This window comes from Periplaneta americana, chromosome 9 (assembly GCF_040183065.1).
Source record: "Periplaneta americana isolate PAMFEO1 chromosome 9, P.americana_PAMFEO1_priV1, whole genome shotgun sequence".
NCBI classification, from domain to species: Eukaryota; Metazoa; Arthropoda; class Insecta; order Blattodea; family Blattidae; genus Periplaneta; species Periplaneta americana.
The window spans coordinates 173,079,543-173,089,189 of NC_091125.1; the positions used below are offsets into that span (position 1 = coordinate 173,079,543).

The following is a 9,647-nucleotide window of genomic DNA, read 5'->3' on the forward strand; positions in this document are numbered from 1 at the left end:
CTCACCGTATCAGCATTTTCCCACAGCCTGTTTGACAAATATCGCAATGTATCCTATAGGTTAATAAACAATTTTTTAATAGAACGATGGATAACAAAGTTTCTTAGGAAAATTAAAAAAAAATTTCACAGTTCTATAATATTGCACATTATATATATTTACCAAATTAAGGGTTAACGCCGCCGGGACGAGTGATCCTCCGTCCGACCGATCACAAGCGCCAAGGCTCAAAGTGGTCCAGAAAGCAAATCTAGCTGGACTAAAAATGTGACATATTTCCATGAAACTTCGCACTATAGTCACTACTGTATAAGAGGAGAAACTACCCCTTTATAGACGATGCGTTTTGACAAAAATTAGTGACTTGTCTCATATATAATATATTGTTTTAATGAAACTTTACACAGTACTTACATGTAGCTCGTTTATACTATATTGGATACAAAATGTGATTATGATTGTATAAGAGTAGCTACTTGTCTCCTATCTAACATTTTTTACTTTCACGAAACTATAACTGTGACTCATTATTTTCGATAGTACAGACGTGGTCTGCTTAGGAAAGGACAAGCGGAAGACTGTGACCTTTGTGACCTCGGGTGGGTATTACGATAACATTTATAACCGTCACCCTGATAAGCATCCGAGCAGCTTATTTCACAAAAGGAGTTTGAATACAAACAATTCCTTCAATCTACTACGATTATTACAATAACTGATTTCATTAATCTCCTCTCTTCTTTAGCAAAATATAAATTACCTTCAATTGGTCGATTCAGCAAACTTGTTCATAAAACTTATCGCTATTGCGTCACGTTTCGCAATTTTTCTAAAGTAAAAACAAAAACACGAACAAACGCCTACTCCTTTAACCTCATCGCTCTCTTATCTCTAGAATCCCGGGGGGTAGAGAACCTGAATTCTCTGTGGTGTGAAACAAAGCAACCCGCAGGAGCAATGACACGTTCAATTGTCCTAATAATAGAAAAAAAATTACACGTCATTTAGTGTATTCAGAACATTTTTACAGGACCGTGTAGGATATTCACTCTCCTGTCGAATAGTTTCGGCGGCTGGTAGGCGATACGCATTAATTAAAATAATACTTGCGTACCTTGTTCAGGACAGTGACTGTGCTACTTTCTTTCTTTCTTTCTTTCTTTCTTTCTTTCTTTCTTTCTTTCTTTCTTTCTTTCCTTTATTTGTAGCTTATTGATGACACCAGATGCCATAACGGAAATGCCGTGATGGTATGTTTGTTTAATATTCAAAATCAAGTGACAGACGCTATTTGACTTTGCGGTGGAGGGGATAGGGACCTGATCTCGGATGTTCCGAGAGATGCCGGCGCACAGTTGTCCAGAACGCAAAACTATGTAAGAAAATCAACTTCATCATAACCGAAGTTTAAGTAATATCTAGGCTTAAACAAAAGCTAGGCATTGTGCACAACAACATACAAAACATCAATATCAGTAAGAGGTGGGACAAAACATGAGTTTTTTTTTTTTTTTTTTTTTTTTTTTTTTTTTTTTTTTTTTTTTTTTTTAAGTCACGCTCTTCAGTTGATTTTTGTTCGTGGGGTCAGTGGCTGTTTTATATTGTTAAACCTTCCCTTATGGAGGTCATAGGACAAGATGTGTACTTTCATTTAATACGCGAAAAGCAATCTATAATACGTTAGCATTCATTTAATTGGCACGTTTACTGAGATTTGTGCAACTAGTTTTTTTTTTTTTTTTTTTTTTTACGACATATTTAACAGGCTGTGCATTACAAGTAAACCTGAGTTAACTTTCAATTCTTCTACCCACACATTAATCAAATATTAAACTCTATACGGCTTAAAATTTAGCTGCTACATCCTGCAAACTTAGATGTTATATTCATCTCTTGGTGGCGCTTTACGAATTCGACAGCAGCCACTTTTCAGAGTCTGGATGAAGGAGCTTAATTTCTCCAAGAAAAATTCAACACTTCTTGAACATATAATGAACAACTAAATTATGGAGTATATCCATGAATCTAGCATTTTGTTACCAACTGCGAAAAATATGGCAGGCTAGTCATCTTTTAGGAGCATAATTTCTATTAAAACATTAAAAATTATCAGAAACACTAATTTTTCCCTAATTCCCTAATTACACGAGCATAATTCGTTTTTGCATAGATGCGTATAAAATTTCATGGAAATATGTTACATAGGGGAGAAATTATTAACTCTGTATAAATGTCTCTAAACACAAGAAGTAGATTCCCATATAAAAACCATTATCTGAATTTATGCTACCTGTAACTATACTGTGTGAAATATAATGTAAATATTTCAGTTAAGATAGAAATTATTAATTTAGTCTATAAAGCACTTCCGATACAACTCTTCACACAATAATAATAATAATAATAATAATAATAATAATAATAATAATAATAATTATAGTAATAGTAATAATAATAATAATAAGAAGAAGAAGAAGAAGAAGAAGAAGAATACACACTCGCCCGAATACAGAAATGTGAAGGGTCAGCAGGACAGAGTATTTGAGAATCATATCATATCATATCATAATATATATTCCTTACATTCATGTTAACAACCCTTAAATGTGCAAAACTTCATATCTCACACTAGTTTATTAAAAAAGGTCGGACTGTAAAGAAAACAACTATCGCAATTTTCATATTTTAAGATTCCCTGCAGTTTATACAATTTCATTTATACCACTTAGGATGTATTCATTAAGGATATGCTAATTTTTAATGAAACACACACACACACACACACACACACACATCTATTATACTAAACATAAACCCACAAGAGAAAACAATACTTGTATTAACTGTAAACATTTTTCTTCCTTTCTTTATTTTTAGCAGAATCCTCCATTTCACCCTTTATCTCACTAGATGCGCTTCCCGCAGACATTCTTCATTATATGTTTCACACACCACTTCGTAACACTTGCAGCGGTTGACTTTTGTTTTCTTGTCTTTTTCTCTAGGGTATATTGTACATAGTGCTCGGTATCGGTGCTCGTTCACGTGATATTTTACCTTTGTTTTTCTTGCTAACTCCTGCCAATTTTTCTGATATTTCCCGTAGTTGATTGGTCAAGTACTGCGGATTGATTCCCGGTTATAACAAACACACCTACACTACATTCCAATGATTTCTGACTCGTTACTGCACATTTTAGAAACACTGTACGGAAGCACACGCAGTCTCTCGTAAATCAACAGGTTACAACAGAGACTTACACTTGCAAACGCGTGGGGATTTCAGAAAATTTCTTACTATTTCAGTACCTTTAACTGTACAACAGATTTTGTTTTCTCGAAAAAGAAAGGTCAACGTTACTATTGACAAAAGACAGAAACGTACGATTACAATACCTTTATTTTAAACAATCTTAGAGGTGGTCTGGGAATTCCTAAACTCACCACGCGACTACTTAACCCTAGACAGGTAATCATCACTGTACTCATGTTAAAGGTAAGCATTCGTAATTTTTACTACTCACATTTTAATTAACTGAAATCAACTCAATATCACACATTTAACAACTTTTACACTTTTCGTAGCCATTAGTGTTCATTTAATTTTAAGTTTGTCATAAAGTCTTTACGTTCATGTTATTGTCCTATTTACAATTAGTGCAAACAACAGCGCGATGTTCTCTGCAGAACCCCTTTTTGCAAAGTCCACAAAATGTTGTCATCATTCTCCTCTTCTTTGCAGGACATTTATAGCAAACAGTACGTTCACCATCTGGCTGCATTACCTGGCATTGTTGTTGCACAGCAATGTTCAGATGTTCTTCAATTGTTGCCCGCAGAGATCGGTGTAAAGTAGGACGTGCAAAGCGGTGCTGCATCCACGGTTTTGTCAGCTCTTCACACAATTGGAAAATGAATTGTTTTCTTGATATTGTTTTCTGAGTTCTTCTAACTATAAATTATCCATGAATTTATACTTGCAATATTTAGCATGTTGTAAAATATTGCTAGTGGCCAGCGCCTCGTCTTTCTATTGCAGGAAAGATTGTGGCACATTTGACATAGTGTATCTACACCACCTTTAGTCCCATTGTAAATAATAATAATAATAATAATAATAATAATAATAAAGGCTTTACATATAACGTGTTGCTTACTGTTGTCATTGCAGTCCACGTCGGTGGGGGTGGGGGGGTTTCTTTCTCCTCCTCCTTCCTCTAAAAAGAGCAGTTACCAGGGTCTAAGGAAGTGAATGCCCTTTTCTTTCTGGGCTCATCCCTACATTTGTCTTAGCTCCTTAGGGAAAACCACGGAAAACCCTCAGGCTTGCGAATAGACTGAATGAATGAGAGGAGAAACTTTAAAGGTACGTGAAAACACGTCCATGCAAGGGAGTTGGGACTGTGAAAAATTGAATATGTGAAATCCAAGACTGTATTTGCCAGGCGAGCAAAGATGAAGAAGAAGAAAGGCTTACGTATGACGTGTGGCTTACTGTTGTCATTGCAGTCCGCGTCGGCCAGCGGTGGGAGGGGGGGGGGGTCAATATACCTGCACATATCAGTTCAAATTATAAAAACCTCTTAATGCTACTGCGGTACTATTCCATTGCCGAACACAATATGAAGAAATTAGCAGATCCCTGAACTGAACTCTTATTACTCTGAAATTACCGCGCAGTACAATTATAGCTATGACGCATTGCAAGCGTTAGTCACCATATCGATTTGCTAAGCAAATTTAATCCCTTTAGAGCATGTCCCCCCCCCCTCCTCCTCCATATCAGCCAACAACATACTGGATGAAGAAGACTCCTGCAAAAGGGACGAATTAAGATTTAATTTTATTTTAATGATAGACTAACATTGCAAAGTTCCAAAATAATTTTTTGCATTCCTTCATTACACTAGTCGTACAAAATTGCGGTCGTATCTCGTACTATCTATACTAATAATAAATCTGTAGCCGAAATTTTTCTGGTAAGTTTCGATTTTCCAAAAGTAATTGGTCCTAACATATATAATTAACCACCCTGAAACCGAAAATCGCATTTTTGAAATTTTTGTTTGTATGTCTGTCTGTATGTTTGTTACCTTTTCACGCGATAATGGCTGAACCGATTTATATGAAAACTGGAATATAAATTAAGTTTGTTGTAACTTAGATTTTAGGCTATATGGCATTCGAAATACATTATTTAAAAGGGGAGTTATAAGGGGGCCTGAATTAAATAAATCGAAATATCTCGCTTATTATTGATATTTGAGAAAAAATGTTACATAACAGATGTTCCTTTAAAAATGATTTCCGTTAAGTTTTATTTTTTTACAACATTTTGATAGGACTGATATTTAATGAGATAAATGAGTTTTAAAATTAAAATAACGCTATCTAAGACGGTGCAATGAATTAAGAACAAATGACTTCGTCTATAAGGGGCCTTGGACAACAACAATCGAAACAGGGGCCTTGGACATCAACAAACAATCGAAAGCTATTAAACATAGCCTACAGGGAATGTTTCTGTGTTTGTATGAAGTAATATCACAAGCTCGTAAATTAACTGATTTGTATAATTAGTTATTATTTCACCATTGGAAACTGTAGTTTCTCTAGATGGACATAATGCTATAATGTTATTACAGTAACGTCTGAGTAAATCGAGGACAGGTAAGATTAAAATAGCTTCTTATGCACAGAAAATTTGATAGGCTATTTTGTACATTCGTTTTCTGTATTTCTTAAAATAATATTTATGTACACGCATTTTAATCTCAGAGAATTAACGAACAACGAGAGTGTATTGATTTAGTATGCAGTAATAGTACTTTAGCTTGGCAATCCATTATTTTAATAATTCATATTTTAACTATGCTCAATTGAATCGTGTTAAAATACATAAAATATATATGCAATAAATGCAGTGCTAAAAAAAAATTGGGTAATATGCGAAGCAGATTATCTTGCGCTGTTGTAAAAGTTGTTCCCTGGATCAGACGTCCTATTTTAATTATGTAATTACTTTATATTTATTTCTAACAGGTGGAGCGGAGCGAACGGGTACGGCTAGCTAACAATAAGTGAGAACTTACAATACAACAACAACAACAACAACAGCTGATAATCTGAAAGGGAACATAGTAATTTGGGGTGAATTAAAATGCAGCTTCCATTCGTTTAAAATTTCTTTAAATTTTAACTAAATATTAATGTAGATATTACCTCTAAAGGTAAATGGGGGCATGTTTCACAACGCTAACAAATTACAAATTAACAATATACAATTAACAACGGAAATATTACATATGCTTGTTAACTGTGTTTCACAATGCAATCTTATTCACTTGTATGTTTTAACGAACTTTACAAAATCGGCGAAACAAACTTACAAATACGCATAATTGGTTGAACAAAATCGCCAACGACAGTTTACAAAAATCACTAAGGATCAGAGGTAAAGTAGCTGTAATTTTAGAACTATCGATGGACATGTTTATATTTTTTTATATATATTTTATTTAGATTTTGCTACATCGGCGACAACGGAGTTTCGCGGCATGCAATTGGTCGAGCATACCAATGCATTAATTAGCCTACGACTTAACTGACGAAAGTTAGCGCGAAATTCATTCAAATAATTGATAAATAATGGATTTGACCCACGTAGTTATATGCAGTTGATAGAGCAGCTAACATGTCCATCCATTAAAATCAACTTCGCTCTCTGCTGGTCCATCAGTATATTTTATTGTTTCATCCATAACCTCGCCAACATTAGGGAACCCAGCAGGAGGAGCATAAAAATCCTTTGCCCGAGTAAGCACATTCGGTGATCAATAACCCGCCTCGAGTTTTTTCAATCTTGTAACAACATCAACTACCATGTGTGAACTTTTGCACACTGTAATCTTATAAATTCCGTTCTTATCTGCTAACGCAGGGAACTGAGAGCTACTATGCAACCAATGCAGTTCTCGCTTTGAGGTTAGGGCACCACTTTTCCCTTTCAGATGTTGCATGTGATGTCCCATATCTTGTAGGAGAGATTACAGCGAAATGGGATTCGGAACGACTTCAGAATACTGCGTAAGTAATGCCGACATTGCATTATTAAGTGATTGGTTTTCGGTGCAAAGTTTTTCTTCTTTAAGTGCGAGTATTTATTAAATACGTTCCTCGTATATAAGAACTAACGCGGTATTCTGAAGTATAGCGCGGGATTCATTCGAAACCTTTCATTAATATTCGTACAATGATACGAACGTGGCCGGAAAATTCTACGTTAGGCCTAAATGCAAAATCTTCGTCTGAGTCGCTAGAACTACTCAATAACATCACAACTGCTTCAGTGTAATTCTTAATGGTACCCTGTTACTATAAAATTGATTTTATACATATGTGTTTATTTTTTTCATTCACAATTAGAAGCTATTTCAACAGGGCTACTGTAGAAAATGTGCTAACTTCACTAGTAAAGTTTAGTTTACACGTTTGTAAAATTACTCCTTCGTTGTGAAACAAACATATCACTTGTAAAGAGCGCAAAATTTCATTCGTAAAGATTTGATTTCCTTTGTACAGTCCACCTTTACAAACAAAGATTGTGAAACAGAAGTTTACAAACAGAGTTCACAATTTCCAAAGATTGTAAACTTTGTGAAACACCCCACTGGTGAATCAGCACGCCGAGCTCGATCGAAATACAACCAGTTACTATTATTTCCCTATCGTTTTTTGACATTTGATTCCGCGTCCTACCCCTTTCATTCGTTACTAACCAACAACGCCAATAGCAGAAGGTAACGCAAAAACAGTCACCGGTTCCCCGATGCATGGCTTTCTCTCTCAATGTCAACTGAGAGTTAAAAATATTCATTATAATATGCACTTTCCACTCACTCCTCAGAATGTCTTCTTTATTTTTATTTATTTATTTATTTATTTATTTTTAAAGATATGTGAGCTACGTACTGTATGTCTGATGTTTTGCCATCGTACATTCAAATATTTATATTCACTGTACAGTACAGCGAACTGTTTATACTTACTGTACATGCTATAACTACTTCTCCCAACTCCGCTATTGCTATATTTCCTAAACTAAACGCTGATATTGAAATAACGCCTGGTCTGATAATGCAGTCTGTTTAAATTTCTACCGACCAAGTTCTGCCCTTCATCATGGGAAAACAACGAGCTTCTTTAAAGGATACAACTACTAGGACAGAGATATTTTCATTATGGAATTTGTACTACCCACTGAAATGTAGTAACTAATGGGATTTTAATTAGCCATATATGTACAGTATATTACATTCTTTACCTAAAATGTCTCTAACTTCTAGGGAGAGCGCGAGGTACGTTCACAATCCCCTGAATACATATTCCCTTCTTCGAGAAAACGCAGAGAAGTGAACCGTCTCATATGAATATGCTACCAGTCATAAGTTTCAATACGGAGCTGCAAGTACTTAAGAATTATCAATTACTCTACAATTATGCAGCGGCGTCATCATCCAAGCTATAGCTGGAATAGGGAAGGGAACATAATATCCCATAAGTCTTATTAGAACACGCTGGAAATAGTGACGTAAAAAAAAAAATCGCCAACGGCACGTGGTGTTCCCAAGCGGTCACCCATCCAAGTACTGACCACGCCCAATGTTGCTTGACTTCGGTGATCGGACGAGAACCGGTATTTTCAACATGGTATGGCCGTTGCCGATGAAACTGCGTAATCTGTAGGCACTTGAGGACGATGGGATTGGGGTGCACTCGATAAAACCTGCACTCGCTCACACACACACGTAAACTGCCTGCTTAGACTCTGTACCTAAATTACCAAGCTCGTTGGATGTCATTGGGATAGATGATAAATCTATCTATCAACGGCAGTTTGGTTACGTTTCAACGTCACACACTGCTGGATTGACACGGGATTAATAAAACAGCTAGTCGGCATTCTAAGTTAAGCCACAGGTGGATTGTTGTTCAACAGCGGAGCCTCCTTTCAACCACATGGTTGTGGAACTGTAGTCGGATTTTCGACATCATTTTCATGCCATACTACGGAACTTCACACAAACTTCAATTCACTTCTTGCACCGGCGGCTACTACGAATGGACTGAAGCTCGCTACTGACTAGGGGGGGGGGGGACATTTGTCTCTTGATGGATTACGTGACAGATATATAAAGTATCAGTCGTATGTTATGAACCCGAGTTTCAATAAAGATAGATTACCCGTATGTCCACAGATTCTCAGTAGTGGCCTGCGGAAGGATTATGACCGCGGTCGACAAGTTACCTTCTAAGTTGTTTTCCCTCAACAATTAATGCTGCCAAGTGAGTAGGAATGACACCGCGCTCTCATATAAGTCGTACGAAACTATTAAGGAAACGAATTTGCCTCGTGGATCCAAGTCTCCCATGGACTGCCTATAATGTATTATCTATCCTAGAAGTGTTATCGGGGTGATTATTTAAATTTTCACTCGGTGGGAAACGCTGTTGTTCTTCATTCATCTACTCTGTTATGAATAACTTGTGGCCCTTAAAAGGGCCGGTTGCTGATTCCCTAGCAAGCACTCCCGCTTACTTGGAACTAGTGTATTTTGTGACGGCCTTGGTCCCTTCACTGACGGCGT

At 36.2% G+C, this 9,647-nt stretch overlaps 1 non-coding gene across 1 annotated transcript; it reads right to left on the bottom strand.

Moving 5' to 3' along the window:
- Nucleotides 1-8,604: 8,604 nt before the first annotated feature.
- Nucleotides 8,605-8,723, bottom strand: LOC138706884 (5S ribosomal RNA). Its single transcript, XR_011334130.1, has one exon. It is a non-coding gene; the product is annotated as a 5S ribosomal RNA (ribosomal RNA).
- Between the last annotated feature and the right edge of the window lie 924 nt (nt 8,724-9,647).